Below are 16,402 nucleotides of genomic sequence, written 5' to 3'. Positions count from 1 at the left end.
GAATTATATACTTGAAAATAACACTTGGTTCAAGAATCCTAAAAGAAGGTTGTATACCTGGAAGAATCCTGGAGATACTAAAAGGTATCAGATAGATTATATAATGGTAAGACAGAGATTTAGGAACCAGGCTTTAAATTGTAAGACATTTCCAGGGGCAGATGTGGATTCTGACCACAATCTATTGGTTATGATCTGCAGATTGAAACTGAAGAAACTGCAAAGAGGTGGGAATTTAAGGATATGGGACCTGGATAAACTGAAAGAACGAGAGGTTGTAGAGAGTTTCAGGGATAGCATATGGGAACAATTGACAGGAATGGGGGAAAGAAATACAGTAGAAGAAGAATGGGTAGCTCTGAGGGATGAAGTAGTGAAGGCAGCAGAGGATCAAGTAGGTAAAAAGACGAGGGCTAATAGAAATCCTTGGGTAACAGAAGAAATATTGAATTTAATTGATGAAAGGAGAAAATATAAAATTGCAGTAAATGAAGCAGGCAAAAAGGAATACAAACGTCTCAAAAATGAAATCGACAGGAAGTGCAAAATGGCTAAGCAGGGATGGCTAGAGGACAAATGTAAGGATGTAGAGGCTTGTCTCACTAGGGGTAAGATAGATACTGCCTACAGGAAAATTAAAGAGACCTTAGGAGAGAAGAGAACCACTTGTATGAATATCAAGAGCTCAGATGGCAACCCAGTTCTAAGCAAAGAAGGGAAGGCAGAAAGGTGGAAGGAGTACAGTATATAGAGGGTTTATACAAGGGCGATGTACTTGAGGACAATATTATGGAAATGGAAGAGCATGTAGATGAAGACGAAATGGGAGATAAGATACTGCGTGAAGAGTTTGACAGAGCACTGAAAGACCTGAGTCGAAACAAGGCCCCGGGAGTAGACAACATTCCATTAGAACTACTGATGGCCTTGGGAGAGCCAGTCATGACAAAACTCTACCATCTGGTGAGCAAGATGTATGAGACAGGCAAAATACCCTCAGACTTCAAAAAGAATATAATAATTCCAATCCCAAAGAAAGCAGGTGTTGACAGATGTGAAAATTACCGAACTATCAGTTTAATAAGTCACAGCTGCAAAATACTAACGCGAATTCTTTACAGACGAATGGAAAAACTGGTAGAAGCAGACCTCGGGGAAGATCAGTTTGGATTCCGTAGAAATGTTGGAACACGTGAGGCAATACTAACCTTACGACTTATCTTAGAAGAAAGATTAAGAAAAGGCAAACCTACGTTTCTAGCATTTGTAGACCTAGAGAAAGCTTTTGACAATGTTAACTGGAATACTCTCTTCCAAATTCTGAAGGTGGCAGGGGTAAAATACAAGGAGCGAAAGGCTATTTACAATTTGTACAGAAACCAGATGGCAGTTGTAAGAGTCGAGGGGCATGAAATGGAAGCAGTGGTTGGGAAAGGAGTGAGACAGGGTTGTAGCCTCTCCCCGATGTTATTCAATCTGTATATTGAGCAAGCAGTAAAGGAAACAAAAGAAAAATTCGGAGTAGGCATTAAAATTCATGGAGAAGAAGTAAAAACTTTGAGGTTTGCCGATGACATTGTAATTCTGTCAGAGACAGCAAAAGACTTGGAAGAGCAGTTGAACGGAATGGACAGTGTCTTGAAAGGAGGATATAAGATGAACATCAACAAAAGCAAAACGAAGATAATGGAATGTAGTCAAATTAAATCGGGTGATGCTGAGGGAATTAGATTAGGAAATGAGACACTTAATGTAGTAAAGGAGTTTTGCTATTTAGGGAGCAAAATAACTGATGATGGTCGAAGTAGAGAGGATATAAAATGTAGACTGGCAATGGCAAGGAAATCGTTTCTGAAGAAGAGAAATTTGTTAACATCGAGTATAGATTTAAGTGTCAGGAAGTCGTTTCTGAAAGTATTTGTATGGAGTGTAGCCATGTATGGAAGTGAAACATGGACGATAACTAGTGTGGACAAGAAGAGAATAGAAGCTTTCGAAATGTGGTGCTACAGAAGAATGCTGAAGATAAGGTGGGTAGATCACGTAACTAATGAGGAGGTATTGAATAGGATTGGGGAGAAGAGAAGTTTGTGGCACAACTTGACTAGAAGAAGGGATCGGTTGGTAGGACATGTTCCGAGGCACAAATTTAGTATTGGAGGGCAGCGTGGAGGGTAAAAATCGTAGAGGGAGACCAAGAGATCAATACACTGAGCAAATTCAGAAGGATGTAGGTTGCAGTTAGTACTGGGAGATGAAGAAGCTTGCACAGGATAGAGTAGCATGGAGAGCTGCATCAAACCAGTCTCAGGACTGAAGACCACAACAACAACAACAACAACAACATACTTGAAAACCTGTTCAAGGAAATGTTACACTCAGAAACTGATGGTTACGTCAACTTTCTTCCAAAGGGCAGTGTAACTTTTAATACCATGTTTAGACTTGCTTCATCCCCACATTGGAAAAGGCACGTACGCAAAATTTATTTTCTTCTACTTGGTTCTGTCCTGACAGTGCACTAAAATAATAAATTACGTGAACTTATAACCCATATTATCCTAGGAAGAACTGGGGAGCTCCTTTTTTTAAATTTATTTTACTGCATTCCCATTTTATGTTGTGTGTAGAACACTGACTGACTTTCTTCTTACTTTCTCCCTATGTCATAAATTAGTGGAATAGATGAAACACTTCTGCCACTCTAGAAATTTCTGTGCTATTTTGTTTTTATCCTTGACCGTAGCTTTAATAGATGAGGAAACTCAGGGTACTGTGAGATAAATGGTAATAAAACTCCTTTTTCAATAAATATATGTGACGAAAAATTACACAAACAATGTCCGCCATCATCTTGTCAAATTTTCCATCATTCAAAATTACTCTTAAATAACATTCTCCATTCAAATTTACCATCATTTCAACTGAGAGCTTTCCAATGGCCATTGGATGCCAGCCAGTGGGAGCAGTATAGTCTTATAGGAGACATTCACCTGGACCTCCATTGGACCTGTGGTAGTAATCGAAGGCACGACGACAGCTGTGGACTGTATGAACATTATTATGGTCACCTGTAACCTCTTATGCTTGATGTCTTCCTCAACAGCGATGGCACCTTCCAGCAGGGTAACTGTCCATATTACAAGGCCAAAATCATGCTGCAATGGTACGAGGCACAAACTTGCCATCATCCATTTTCTAGATACTTTTATTTGATGCTCAGTGCCTAGGCATCAACTTTCTAAGGCAGTACAACACAATTCCATTAAAAAAGTTGCTTTGAAGATATTAAGACTTCCAAGTGCAGTTAAGTACAAAGCATTTTTAGATTATTAACAGTCACCAGTAGTTGAGCACTTAATGTAAAAGTCTTATAATCAAGGTCATTGGATCGATTCAGATTAGTAGCAACTTTAATCTGAATTCTATGTTTATTAACAAATGGAAATGTTAATTAACAAATAATGAACCATAATTTTTAATAAAAATAACATTTTAGTTTTCATTATGGACTGTATGAAGGTAAATTAAAATTTGAAACAGACATACATAATGCCCTATTGTTAAATGAGGAGAAAATTATACACTGATTGGCCTAAACATTATAACAACTGACCTACTATCGGTATAAACCCGTCCAGGTGATGGCTGCAGCACCTGGTGAGGAATGACTGCTAGTCAGACATACAAATGGTGCATGTAATATCTGTGAACATGCTATCTGTGTGTAGAATGGGGAAGGTTCGTGATCTTTCCAAGTATGACCAACGAGAGATAGCGATGGCCCGAAGACTTGGCACAAGCATTTTGGTAACTGAATAACTTTTATGGCGTTCAAGGAGTGCTGTGTTGCATGTCTTCAACACATGGCGAAACCAAAGTGAAACCTGGAGTTGGGCAGCTACCCCTCATTACAGATGTTGGACTTCGTAGGCTGGGCAGACTGGTAAAATAAGACAGGTGGCGGGCGAACTGTGGCAGAACTAACATCAGAGGTTACTGCGCGGAGTACAACTGTGTCTGAATGCACAGTGCACCGAACACTTCTAACTAGGGGCCTCCACAGCCAACAACCAGTGCATGTGCCAACTACAACTGATACGTGACATTGATGAAGTAGAAGAGCACCTGCATGGTCTGATGAATCCCGATGCTTTCTTCACCACGCCAATGGGAGGGTGCAAATCCGTCTTCTTCCAGGTGAACAGCTCCTTGATACCTGTACTGCGGGGACGGAGACAAGCTGGCGGCACCTCCATTACGCCCTGGTGAACATTCACTTGGGCATCCGTGGGTACAGTGGGGCTTGAAGGCACCATAACAGCCGAGGAGTATTGTAAACTGGTTGCAGACCATGTACACCGCTTCATGATACTCATGTTTCCGAACACCAGTGGCCTTTTTCAACAAGATAATGTGCAATGTCACAAGGGCAGGAGTGTGATGGAGTGGTTGAGGGCATAGTGGTGAGTTTCAATTGATGTGATGGATCCCCCAACTCACCAGACGTGAACCCAATGGAACACATCTGGGAGGTGACTGAATGTAGCATCAGAGCTCATCAGCTCCCTCCTGAGAATTCACGGGAATTAGGTGATTTTTGTGTGTGTGTGTGTGTGTGTGTGTGTGTGTGTGTGTGTGTGTGCGCGCGCACGCAGATGTGGTGCAAACTCCCTCCAGTGACCAACCAGGCCTCACTGCTTCCATGCCATGATGTGTCATCGCTATTATCCATATCAAAGGTGGACATACTGGCTGATCAATGTATATATCAACAATACTGTTCAGTCTCTACCTAGGAATAATAAAATATTTTCTTTTCTTTTTGACAATTCATATTTTTGAACCAAATTTTAATTCACTGTAAAATTCCCAGTCAGTCCTACGATTTTTATCCATCACTTGTCACTTCTTTCATCTCCAGCAATGTTTCTTAAGGTGAAAACACCAAGTTATGCTGTGCTTCATAGTCCACTTAAACCGTAGGCCCCATACAACTGGCTGCATAGTCAGTTCAGAGATTAGACAATGGCAATAGGATACCACCTCCAATAGGACCATGCCTGGTACACCTAACTATTGTTCACACCAATCTCTGGGTTGATAACAGCTATACTTATTTGTTAACCAACATTTCCATTTGTCAATAAACATGTAATTTAAATAAAAATAAGAAAGACATTGCTGCCAGCAGGAATGAAACCAGTACATTCATGACTACAAGATTCATAAGCCATGCACTCAGTTACCGGCAACTATATTAATAAGGTAAACTTTTTTTGTACTTTAACAGCATTAAGAAATCTTCTCATATTTGAAAGTTTTCTTTCTTAGCACTGCATTATTTTGCTTTAAGAAAATGATGTTGAGGCACTGAGCTTCAAATCCAATAATTACTGTATGAAGAAAATCAAATAGGGCCAAGACCATTGAATCTTTATGGGGCACTGGAGGACAATGGTTACTAAAGTTAATAAAACAATAAAGGAGGCTATGAGAGTATTTTTTCTACAAAGAGCAGATACATAATTGTTAGCATCTCACTTAAGACAATGGATGGACATAATTTAGCTCCAGTATGATGGACATAACAGAATGATGGGCAAAGTTTACACAATTGTAAATCATGCTCTGGAGAAATATGTACTAAGTGAAGCATCACTCGTGCGAAACTCAGATTGCTCTTTAGTCCTAATCCAACAGATATTACATAGGGCTGCACTGAAATTGGCTAATTCTAAGTATTATTAACTTAATAGCATTTTGTTTTGAGTTGAGTCAAAAATGACTAATTCTGATGATAGAGGTCACATGACTGTTGGTGGAATTTATTCAAATTTGAGTGTTGTAGACCTTAACAGGCTAACAGTACTTAATAAGAATGATCCTGTAAATTCAATTGCAAGTGACAATTCAGGTCCAAATTTCCAATGTGTGCGCACAAGATTTGGTTATAAGCAACCCTGTGGCTACTGACGTGCATGAAAGTAATATGCTGATAATGCAACTTCTGTGACAAATGAGGACAGAAAATATAGTAATGAGGACAGAAATTACCCAATAAAGTCAGGTAATGAGGTAAGGGAACCAGACAACTGATTAAAAATCAAGAGGCTCATATTCAAGCATTAAAAGACTTCAAAGAGAATATTAAGGAAGTCAGACATGGAAGTCTGAGGACAGTGTCAGGAGGTAGAAATGACTGTGGCTGGTATAGAGCAACATGATTCTAAATTAGAAACAAATAATCAGGAACTAGATAAGTTACCATATATACAAAAACCTGCAGTTCACTTATTTCTACAGATTTAATGTTCATGAAAGATAGTGCAACAATACAAAAAAATCGTAACACCAAGTGTAGTACAAAGATTGTTACTCACAATCTTACAAACTGAGGTCAGTTTAAAGACTCTACCTCCGTAAACATGTTCACCCGGTTGATGCCATGAAGCTGTCAGAACAGCCTTTTCATGTATTCTGCGCGAAGTTGAAAAAACTGATATGTGTGAACAACACACGAGTACTGGTGCACAAACATAGGGAAATTGTTTTCCTAATAAATATGCAACATTTGAATTGTTTGCCCAAACACTATAGTAACCAACATTTGTCAGAAGTATGTTAGAGTTGGAATAGTGTTGTACCTGACACCCAGCATTTGCTCATTAAATTGTTTCCATCTCATGGTATTTTTAATCCCATTGTCGAACTACAAAGTTCTGTATTGAAACAAACAACATTGCATGTGAAGGCATCATGGGCAACACAACGAACAGAGTGCAAAAGCATTTTAATAAAGAAAGGATCCATGAAGTAAACATTTGTGAGTAGAAAGACAATAAACACAAGGCACTCAGTGATAATAGATGCCCTTATATATAGAGGAGAATTGGTCCCATACCAGCTAATCTGTCACCTAATGTGGTGAGTGGAACAATGCTGTAACTACTACTCGCAATGACAAAAGTTTTTCATAATTCACATAGCCAAAAGTTGTATATGTTTAAGAATTTGCGAGTTATAATATAATAGTGTAACACTAAGTAAGAACTGTAATGTTTTGAACATAATTCCTATTTTTGTATGATATTCATTCAAACATAAAGTTTGCAGATTTTGTGGAAGATATTCAAAATATTAGGAATGAAATCTCAATCTTTTGCAGGAAACAGACTGCCACTGTCAGTTTTCATACAGACGTTTATTGGCAAATGTTAAGGTGCAGATCTCAGAGAATTTACACATTTGATTATGACAACCAAATACAATTTTTGGCTTTCCCGTTCACTGTTATGATTGATGTGGAGAGTTGAAGAACAGAAGTGTGTGTATCGTTGCCACTGTTTATTTGCCTTTAGAAATTGATAAGAAACGTATCTGTCAAAAGATACTATGTAATATTTCATGTATTACAGTTAACAGTACAAATTTTGATCGACAAATGAAAGAACACTTCACTCCTCAAAGACAAATAAGGAAAGTATTCCAACAGGCCTCACTGAATCCCAGATCATGACAGAGACTTAGTAAAGAAACACAATAAATACTTTCCAAAGCAAGAAAGGCACTACTCCAGGTGCAACAATGTTAGTTGCTATTTAGGAGGAGATCCGAGCATGCGTATAATGTATGTCCTTTCCAGGAGAAGTACCCTGAACTAAATATTAGTGAAAGTACGTACAGAGATTACAGAGGTATTTTCAGAAGTGATTTTAAATTTAAATTTGATATTCCAAGGTCGGATTTGTGTTCATATAGCGACAAACATTTTATGCAGGTGGTTAGCGCAGACCCTGTCGAAAGAATTATAAAAGCTGAAATGGAACACACAATTCATCGAGTGAGAGCCAAAGCAGCATACAAATCACTTGCTGCTGATACCGGAAAGGCAAAACAACAGCTAGTAATGTCACTTGGTGTGTTGATCTTCAGCAGGTATTCTTCTGTTCGCAGATGGATCATTCTTCTGAGTTCTATAAGCAGCAGTATTCTTGTTAAAACACATCAACACAGAATACTGGTAGTAACATTGTTTTCATGCAGAGACCTCTCTGTGTTTTCTGAAGTATGATCTTACACATTTCAATACATGTCATAATGATAAAGTCTGAAATATGGCAATCTGGTCCAACCACTGCAATGAGCAGACCAACAACTGGTAGATGATTTCTCTTTTTCCAGAATCTGATCTTCATTATTTATTTCACTGCTTGCACCAGAAATTCCTCATTAGAGCACATAGTTTCCTATAATATGATAATGATTTTGAACTCACGGAGAGAAACAAAAGGTGTATATCATCCAAACAAATGTAAGCCAGCTATTGCCAATGCCAAGAATAATGAATTCCTTGTCTGCAAGATGGAACCAGAGGAATTCAGGGATATTAGTGCACTAAACCAAGGCCTGCATACATGCTCATTCAAAATAACTGAGTATGCCTGGCCACAAATTTCATGTGATGACCCTACTACACTAAAAGGAAGAAAAGATCACAAAATCCTGCAACCATGGGTTTGTCCAATCACTGCAAAGAAGGTGAGAGGTATCAGCAAAAGATATGTACTGTCTGCTGATATTTCAGCTTTCGTATGCTCTATGATAAACTATTGCCAAAAATTCCAAGAAGAAAGACTTACTTGACATATGCCAGAATATCCCAGTCGAAAAATGGAACTTCTAAGCAACTACCAAGTAAACAGTGGATTTACACATCTTTCTGGAAAAATCCACTGAGTGAAAACTGAAAATGAAATGCTGAATGTACATATTTAGTGTAATTGCAACAGCAACGGCATTAAAATTTTCAGTATCTTCTGCTGCTGCTTGTGCAGATTTGGAGTGCAATAAACATTATGCGTTTTGAACTGAGTTGTTGAATTTTCTCAAATAAGATTTTTGCTTCCGCAGTAAGTAAGACAAAAGAAAACAATGTGTTTCACCAGCTTAACACTATAAATGTGCAGATACAATGCTGTTGATCCAAGAAAATTAAAAATTGCTTGTTACTCACAGGTAACATTATCAGTTGTGTAATAACTATCACAAAAATATGCAGAATGGTGTTTCACATCATAGACTCTGTCTTCACCAAGAAAGCCAAAATAGGTACCCATAAAAAAGTTTCTCTCTCTCTCTCTCTCTCTCTCTTTTTCCCCCCCTCCCTTCGTAGTTACAACCCTGTTTGCGTGAATGATTCATTTCTGAAATTTAAGAATAAATTTTATTGCAAATACTGATCCAAATAGAAACCATAGAGCAGGGACAGCCCTGCCCTGGCTAGCACACCACAGTGCTCAGTGCGAAAGAGGGAGAAACTGCTAACACACCATACATAGATAGCAAAGCAGTTGCACTGCAAATGACCTGATTTCATATTTCTCAGCAACACAGATCATAAATGAAACAAATTTTCATATTATTCATTTTTGGTACGCTGAAGACATAATATAATTTTTACCTGGTACAAACCCTCAGGATATGGCCAGACAAAGCCAATGCACTGACTTTCGCACTTCGCACACAGGTTGCCACCTAATTGTGACATATTTAGTTTAATTATTGGAAAAAGGCCTCTCTCTCTCCCTCTCTCTCTCTCTGACACACACACACACACACACACACACACACACACACACACACGTTGATCAAAATATTTTGGAGGTGAGGAAACTCTTCCAGAGGAAAACAACGTAGATGTCCTGGACAGTTTTAATGCACAGGCATCTGTCTTTAAAACAGGGATTACACAACAGAGTAATCAGTTACATTTGCACAAGCACAAGGGTACTTTCAACTGAATTGGCAAACGGTCAAGAAAGTAGCTCAAAAACATGTGAGACTGATAGTGGTCTCAAGATGTTTAGAAAACTATCCTTGTAATTCTTTTGAGGCCATTGTGAATTCTTCAAAACTCGCATCTTCTTTAATGGCAGTGAGCTTAGGTATTGGAACTGTGTCTCTTGTCAGAATTTGTTCCTTCTACAATGTGACTTTTTAAATACATCCCCATCCAATCAGAAATAAGCTGTTTCCCACTTTGCAGTGTTTTGCTATGGGCAGTGTGCAGTCAAGTCCACCTAAAATGCGACATCTGCAATCCATTCTGGATATTCTAATTTTAGTTCCTGCACACCTTTTTCCCTCGTAAATGCAACAATAGCAGGTTTTAAATAAAAAAAATCATTCCCAGCATGCCCCTTCACTTAACCAAGGCACTTTAAAGTAATATAAAGTGTCCATAATCTTTATATTTTGAATGAAACAATCCATACTGACTGTAAAATACACTCCTGGAAATGGAAAAAAGAACACATTGACACCGGTGTGTCAGACCCACCATACTTGCTCCGGACACTGCGAGAGGGCTGTACAAGCAATGATCACACGCACGGCACAGCGGACACACCAGGAACCGCGGTGTTGGCCGTCGAATGGCGCTAGCTGCGCAGCATTTGTGCACCGCCGCCGTCAGTGTCAGCCAGTTTGCCGTGGCATACGGAGCTCCATCGCGGTCTTTAACACTGGTAGCAGCATGCCGCAACAGCGTGGACGTGAACCGTATGTGCAGTTGACGGACTTTGAGCGAGGGCGTATAGTGGGCATGCGGGAGGCCGGGTGGACGTACCGCCGAATTGCTCAACATGTGGGGCGTGAGGTCTCCACAGTACATCGATGTTGTCGCCAGTGGTCAGCGGAAGGTGCACGTGCCCGTCGACCTGGGACCGGACCGCAGCGACGCACGGATGCACGCCAAGACCGTAGGATCCTACGCAGTGCCGTAGGGGACCGCACCGCCACTTCCCAGCAAATTAGGGACACTGTTGCTCCTGGGGTATCGGCGAGGACCATTCGCAACCGTCTCCATGAAGCTGGGCTACGGTCCCGCACACCGTTAGGCCGTCTTCCGCTCACGCCCCAACATCGTGCAGCCCGCCTCCAGTGGTGTCGCGACAGGCGTGAATGGAGGGACAAATGGAGACGTGTCGTCTTCAGCGATGAGAGTCGCTTCTGCCTTGGTGCCAATGATGGTCGTATGCGTGTTTGGCGCCGTGCAGGTGAGCGCCACAATCAGGACTGCATACGACCGAGGCACACAGGGCCAACACCCGGCATTATGGTGTGGGGAGCGATCTCCTACACCGGCCGTACACCACTGGTGATCGTCGAGGGAACACTGAGTAGTGCACGGTACATCCAAACCGTCATCGAACCCATCGTTCTACCATTCCTAGACCGGCAAGGGAACTTGCTGTTCCAACAGGACAATGCACGTCCGCATGTATCCCGTGCCACCCAACGTGCTCTAGAAGGTGTAAGTCAACTACCCTGGCCAGCAAGATCTCCGGATCTGTCCCCCATTGAGCATGTTTGGGACTGGATGAAGCGTCGTCTCACGTGGTCTGCACGTCCAGCACGAACGCTGGTCCAACTGAGGCGCCAGGTGGAAATGGCATGGCAAGCCGTTCCACAGGACTACATCCAGCATCTCTACGATCGTCTCCATGGGAGAATAGCAGCCTGCATTGCTGCGAAAGGTGAATATACACTGTACTAGTGCCGACATTGTGCGTGCTCTGTTGCCTGTGTCTATGTGCCTGTGGTTCTGTCAGTGTGATCATGTGATGTATCTGACCCCAGGAATGTGTCAATAAAGTTTCCCCTTCCTGGGACAATGAATTCACGGTGTTCTTATTTCAATTTCCAGGAGTGTACTTTTAACCTACATACAGTCACCATTCCAATATGAGTTGTTAAATAGCATGTCTGTGAGTACACTTCAAGTATTGCTATATGATACTTTTTTCAGTAACCCTTTATTCTTCAGATCATTGTTAAGAATTAACCATGAAAATGTTTCTTTGTAACTTTTGTACAGGTTATCTGAGAATGTGTCGTCAACTGATGCGAAACCAGTTGTAACTTTTATTGTATTTTACAGCCAGTGCAGATAATTTCATTCTAAATGTGTGGAATTTAGTTGCAGTTGCCCACAACCTAAAATAACTTTTTAACCTTTGTTCAGTTTCATTGACAACTGTTGTAATTTCACACGCTCCATGCCTGCAAATATAGCACAAAACGCTTCTTGATCTAAAGAAAAATTAAGCCCATCTGTCGATTGTTGAAATATTTTGTTCTTTCACTGTCAACTAAATCATTAGATTCTTTCTGCATGCTGCTGCAATGTCATTTTACAACAAAACTGCAATACCTGTGAATTAGGAGGCTGCATTATAGATATTGAGAATTTTTGTCCCTTTCTTCTGTTGCTACCATTCATTTTTAAAGCCTTGTGACTATAGACTGTTAGATTGGCTCTTTCTGGGCAGCTAGTGGAACTGTGAACTTCCTTTATACCATGAACAAACAGCGAGGGGTAAATAGTGCTGACACCAGAGGGGTAAACAGTGCTGACACCACGATTCTGCTAAACTGAAGAGAGTCATGTCGATCAAAACATATCACACTGCAACACTAAATAAAATGTTGCACTGCACCAGGTAGTTCTGAGAAGGACCAAGTAAAGTCAAGACAGGTTGAACTTCAATTCACACGTAGCCCATACATAGGGCTCACATGAAGTGGGGCATGCCTTGGGCGGCCCTGCCACAGAGCGTTACATATTTTTTTCCCCTCTAAACAATTACGGAAGGAAATATGCAACAATGAGAAGTTCCTTGTACAAATACTGTGAGCAAAATACCTTTCTCAGTGATGTCCCAGATAGATGATGCCGGGGATAAAACTTGCGTCTTTTCACAAATCATACGATGTCCTGTATCCAGGCAGTGTTCCGCAATTGCTGACTTTTCCGGTTGACGAATACGTGTATGACGCAATTGCGGAACACGTCATATGATTTATGAAAAGATGCAAGTTTTATCCCCGGCATCATCTTTCTGGGACTGCATTACTAAGGAAGCAATACATATCCGTACAGCCGATAATCGCATCAACAAGGATGCAGGATTTCAACTCAGCACAGCCTGGAACCCTGCATTTGCTGCTATTAAATCACAACGCAAAAATCAAGATTCTTCGATAACAGGCCCGTCATAACACTGGTCTAGTACGGTCGTTGGTGAGTAACATCTGGCCGCACTGTTGACAAATGCAGTGTACAGTGCACGTGCGGGAGAGCCGCTCTGCAATTTTCAATGGAGGGAGTTTGAATAGAGTAAGTCACTACGCATGCGTGATTTCCACGGCTGCGCATTCTTCACGCAAGTGTTCTAAAAATGGGGCATTGGTGTGCGGATACCATCAGTCGTACCTAGCCATGAGCAAGGTTGAACCACCTGAAGATGTCTGACAGTTGCTCCAAGGAAATATTGTAGAATTTGCACAACGTGATCAAGCGGCAAACCTGTTAAGACTATTTACAAAAAAAATGATTGTTGGAAGGACTGTCTCAGCATATAAGAAAGTCAAACCAAACTTTGGTGAAATTAAAGGCAAGGGTGGTAATATTAAGAGTGCAACAGGAATTCCATTGTTAAATGCAGTGGAGAGAGCAGATAGGTGGGAAGAGTACACTGAAGGCCTCTATGGGGGGAAGATTTGTCTGATGTGACAGAAGAAGGAACAGGAGTCAATTTAGGAGAGAGAGGATCCAGTATTATAATCAGAATTTAATAGAGCTTTGGTGGACTTAAGATCAAATAAGGCAGAAGGGACAGATAACATTCCATCACAATTTCTAAAATCATTGAGGGAGTGGTAACAAAATGACTCTTCATGTTGGTGTGTAGAATGTATGAATCTGGCAACATACCATCTGACTTTAGTTTCCTCTACACAATTCCAAAGACTGCAAGACCTGACAAGTGTGAGAATTGTCGTATAATCAGCTTAACACCTCATGCATCCAAGTTGCTGACAATAACATACAGAAGAATGGAAAAGAAAATTGAGGATGTGCTAGAAACAATCAGTTAGGCTTTAGGAAAGGCAAAGGCAGCAGAGATGCAATTCTAATGTTGCGGTTGATAATGGAAACAAGACTAAAGAAAAATCAAGACACGTTCATAGGATTTGTTGACCTGGAACAAGCATTTGACAATGTAAAATGGTGCAAGATGTTTGAAATCCTGAGAAAAATAAGGGTAAGCTTTAGGAAGAGATGGGTATTACACATTGTGTATAAGAGCCAAGAGGAAATAATAAGAGTGGACTACCAAGAACAAAGTGTTCGGATTAGAAAGGGTGTAAGACAAGGATGCAGACTTCTGCCCCCACTGTTCAATTTCTATACTGAAGAAGCAATAACAGGAATAAAAGAATTGTTCAGGAGTAGAATTAAGATTCAAGGTGAAAGGATATCAATGAAACAATTCGCTGATGACCTTGCTATCCTGACTCAAAGTGAAGAAGAATTACATGGTCTCCTGAATGGAATGAACAGTCTAATGAGTACAGAATACAGATTGAGAGTAAACCAAAGAAAGAAAAAAGTAATGAGAAGAAGCAGAAATGAGAACTACAACAAACTTAACATCAGGATTGATGGTCACGAAGTAGATGAAGTTGAGGAATTCTACTACCTAGGCAGCAAAATAGGCAACGATGGATGGAGAAAGGACACGAAAAGCAGACTAGCATTGGTAATAAGGGCATTCCTTGTGAAGAGAAGTCTACCAGTATCAAACATAGGCCTTAATTTGAGGAAGAAATTTCTGAGAATGTACCTTTGGAGTAAAGCACTGTATGGTAGTGAAACATGGACAGTGGCAGAAATGGAACAGAAGAGGATCGAAGCATTAGAGGTGTGGTGCTACAGACAAATGCTGAAAATTAGGTGGACTGATAATGTGAGGAATGAGGAGGTTCTGTGCAGAATCGGAGAGGAAAGGAATATATGAAAAACACTGGCAAGGAGAATGGACAGGATGATACATCTGTTAAGATATCTGGGAATGACTTCCATGATACTAGAGGAAGATATAGAGGGCAAAAACTGTAGAAGAAGACAGAGATCGGAATAAATCGAGCAAATAATTGAGGACGTAGGTTGCAAGTGCTATTCTGAGATGAAGAGGTTGGCACAGGAGAAGAATTCATTATGGGCCACATCAAACTGAGTGATGACTTTAAAAAAAATATCGGGGAAAGAATCTGGGGCACCAGATGCTGCATCAACAATCCGTGCGAATGTGTTATGCTAGAAAATTGTCGTTACAGTGTGGTTCAGAAGTAGTTGTTTGGAACGTGGTGAATAAACACAGGGCAGAAGAAAAACAATGGAAACAGAAGAGTAATGCTACAGAGGAGAGTAACAAAGGGAAACATCAGAGGGCTGCAGGATGGAAGAAAAGCCATTCGACAAAATCAAGAACTGGAATTTCCATGTAGGAATATCAACAATGTGGGAAAAGACAGATAGCTACTTACTGTAAAGAATATATGTAAAGTCACAGACAGGCACAATTAAAAGACACTTACACAAAGCTTCTGGGCATAGCCTTCATCAATAAAAGAGAAACAGAGAGACACGCACCATTCATACACACAAGCAAGCACACCTCACGCAAACATGACTGCCAACTCCAACAGCTCAGGCCCGAACGCAACAATCACATGGGATGGCGGCAGCTATCTGGAGGGGGCGGGGAAGGGGAAGGGGAAGGGGAAGGAACGGTAGTGTACAGGTGCGGGGACAGAGGAACAGATGGGGAGACAAAGGAATACAGTCTGGCACAATACTTTAGAGAAGAGAAATTTGTTTCCCACAATCACTAATAATAGCCTTTATTCTTGATAACTAGTTTCGGTAACCAATGTTACCAACTGACTGATGCATCAGCATGTCAAAATTAAAATCATTATATACATTATTATTCTCCATATACACAGGTCTCATGTCACTCACAACAGAGCACATCATCAGAGCCAGGGCACCGCTAGACTGTTACATAAATGCGATTTCAGGAGAGAGAGCACTTTTAGTGCTATTTTAAAAAATATGCAATAACTTGTCCATCAAGATCTGAATATAGTAACACTGATTACTATAACTGGTTATCAAGAATAAAAACTATTATTAGTGATCCTGGCAAAGTAGTTTACCTTCTATAATGTGTTATCACAGATCACCCTTTGCAACTCAATAAAAGTAAATTAAAAAAAAAGCCATTATTTTGTCTGGACTCATAATTTCTACACCCCCCCCCCCCCCACCAAAAAAAAAAAAAAAAGTTTACCTGCTGCAAGAAAATGATATTTGGTTTGTGGGGCGCTCAACTGCACGGTCTTCAAGGCCCGTACAAAAATTTTTTTACAGTCCAATTTTTTTCACAGTCCAATCTAGCCACTGTCACAAATGATGACGATGATGATGAAATAGTGAGGACAACACAAACACCAGGGGGAGAAAATCCCCAACCCGGCCAGAAATCAA

The 16,402-nt window shown here is 40.5% G+C and overlaps 1 protein-coding gene across 1 annotated transcript in view; it reads right to left on the bottom strand.

Moving 5' to 3' along the window:
• The window catches only part of LOC126252006 (probable helicase with zinc finger domain), a 157,804-nt gene that overhangs the window by 41,486 nt on the left and 99,916 nt on the right, over positions 1–16,402 (bottom strand). The gene's annotated exons all lie outside the window — the stretch shown is intronic.

This window comes from Schistocerca nitens, chromosome 4 (genome assembly GCF_023898315.1).
Source record: "Schistocerca nitens isolate TAMUIC-IGC-003100 chromosome 4, iqSchNite1.1, whole genome shotgun sequence".
Taxonomy (NCBI): Eukaryota; Metazoa; Arthropoda; class Insecta; order Orthoptera; family Acrididae; genus Schistocerca; species Schistocerca nitens.
The sequence above is the reverse complement of the archived record's forward strand: the minus strand, read 5'-3'. Positions and strand labels throughout refer to the sequence as shown.